Source organism: Apium graveolens, chromosome 6 (assembly GCF_009905375.1).
Source record: "Apium graveolens cultivar Ventura chromosome 6, ASM990537v1, whole genome shotgun sequence".
NCBI lineage: Eukaryota > Viridiplantae > Streptophyta > Magnoliopsida > Apiales > Apiaceae > Apium > Apium graveolens.
The window spans coordinates 247,763,438-247,765,447 of record NC_133652.1 but is presented as its reverse complement, the minus strand read 5'-3'; the positions used below and the strand labels follow the sequence as shown (position 1 = coordinate 247,765,447).

Sequence of the window (2,010 nt, the reverse complement as noted above, 5' to 3'; positions counted from 1 at the left end):
GTTCTCAACAGAAGATCCCAATATGCACATTAGGGATTTCATTGAGATATGTGACACATTCAAGTTCAACGGTGTTTCTGAAGATGCTGTGAAGTTGAGACTGTTCCCATTCTCTCTGAGGGAAAAGGCTAAGAGCTGGTTACACTCTCTACCAGTTGGTTTGATTACTAATTGGGAAGATCTTTCTCAGAAGTTTCTTACTAAATTCTTCCCTATGGTGAAGACAGCTGCACTCAGGAATGTTATTACTTAATTTGCGCAGCAATCAGGAGAATCTTTATATGAAGCTTGGGAGCGCTACAAGGAGATTCTTAGGAAGTGTCCTCATCATGGAATGCCTGATTGGATGATCATCACTTGTTTTTACAATGGGTTGGGAGCACAGTCCAGACCCATGCTCGATGCAGCAGCAGGCAGAGCATTATGGGCAAAGAGCTATGAGGAAGCTTATGATCTAATTGAATTGATGGCTGCTAATGAATATCAGTATCCAAACCAGATATGTCCACAGAGCAAGGTAGCAGGAGTTCTTGAGGTGGATATAGCCACGGCTATCACTGCTCAACTAAAGGTGTTGTCTATGAAGATTGATTCTCTGGCTAACTATGGTGTTAAGCAGATAATTAGTGTTTGTGAGCTGTGTGCAGGTCCGCATGCGACAGAGCAATGCGCTATATCTAGTGACTCGGCTCAGTTTGTGAGCAACTTTCAGAGATCGCAGCAGCCAGTTCCTTCCACTTATTATCCTGACAACTGGAATCATCCTAACTTCAGCTGGGGTAATAATCAGAATGCGATGCAACAGCCGTTCCAGCAGTTTGGAAATAATCTATTCAACCCTCCTGGTTTTCAGCAACAATTTGCTCCAAAACAACAACTCCAAATTCAACAACAAAATCATGATGCAGGTCTATCTTCGAATGAAAAATCTGAATTGGAGGAGTTGAGGCTTATGTGCAAAAACCAGGCTCTTATATGCCAAGGCCAGGCTATTTCTATCAAGACTCTGGAGAACCAAATAGGGCAAATTGCTAATGCCTTATTCAATCGACCACCGGGAACGCTTCTTAGTAATACAGAAGCCAATCCATACAAGAGGGAAGTTGAAGAACAGGTGAACGCCATCACCCTAAGGTCTGGAAAGGTTGCAAGCCCCCAAATTCAGCAAGACAAAGAGCCTGAAAAGTCTCAAGTTTCAGAAAATGCAGTTGTGGCTGAAGAAGAAGTGCAGATTGAAGCAGAGGTGGAACCAAGGAAGACTACTGTGGAACACACTCCTCCTGAGGGTAATATAGGGGAGAAACAGATCTATCCTCCACCTCCTTTTCAAAAGAGGTTGTAGAAGAAAAAGTTGGATAAGCAGTTTGAGAAGTTTTTGGAGGTGTTCAAGAAACTTCATATCAACATACCTTTCACAAAAGCTCTTGAACAGATGCCTAGCTATGCGAGTTTTATGAAAGGTATTCTCTCTCGAAAAGTGAAGCTCGATGACTTAGAGACCGTTGCTCTAATGGAGGAATGCAGTGTTGTGCTGCAACAGAAGTTGCCTCCGAAGCTTAAAGATCCTGGAAGCTTCACTATTTCTTGCACCATCGGAAACTTGTCATTCGACAAATGTTTATGTGATTTGGGAGCTAGCAACAATCTGATGCCCTTATCTATCTTCAAGAAGCTTGGTCTGCCTGATCCAAAACCAATATACATGTCATTGCAACTAGATGACCATTCCATCGCTTATCCACGAGGTATAGTGGAGGATGTCTTGGTCAAGGTGGATAAACTCTTCTTCCCTGCTGACTTTGTAATTCTTGATTTCGAGGAAGATAAGAAGATTCCCATCATCTTGGGAAGACCATTCTTGGCTACAGGCCGAACTATGATCGATGTGCAAAAAGGAGAGCTTTCGATGAAGGTTTACGATCAAAAGGTCACTTTTAATGTGTTCAAGGAAATAAAGTTACCCACGGCTAAAGAGGAGTGCTTTAAAGTAGAGCAACTGCAGGTTTTGAA

The 2,010-nt window shown here is 42.5% G+C and overlaps 1 non-coding gene across 1 annotated transcript; it reads right to left on the bottom strand.

Moving 5' to 3' along the window:
• Window positions 1-229: 229 nt before the first annotated feature.
• Window positions 230-336, bottom strand: LOC141669806 (small nucleolar RNA R71). Its single transcript, XR_012554064.1, has one exon. It is a non-coding gene; the product is annotated as a small nucleolar RNA R71 (small nucleolar RNA).
• Window positions 337-2,010: the final 1,674 nt, after the last annotated feature.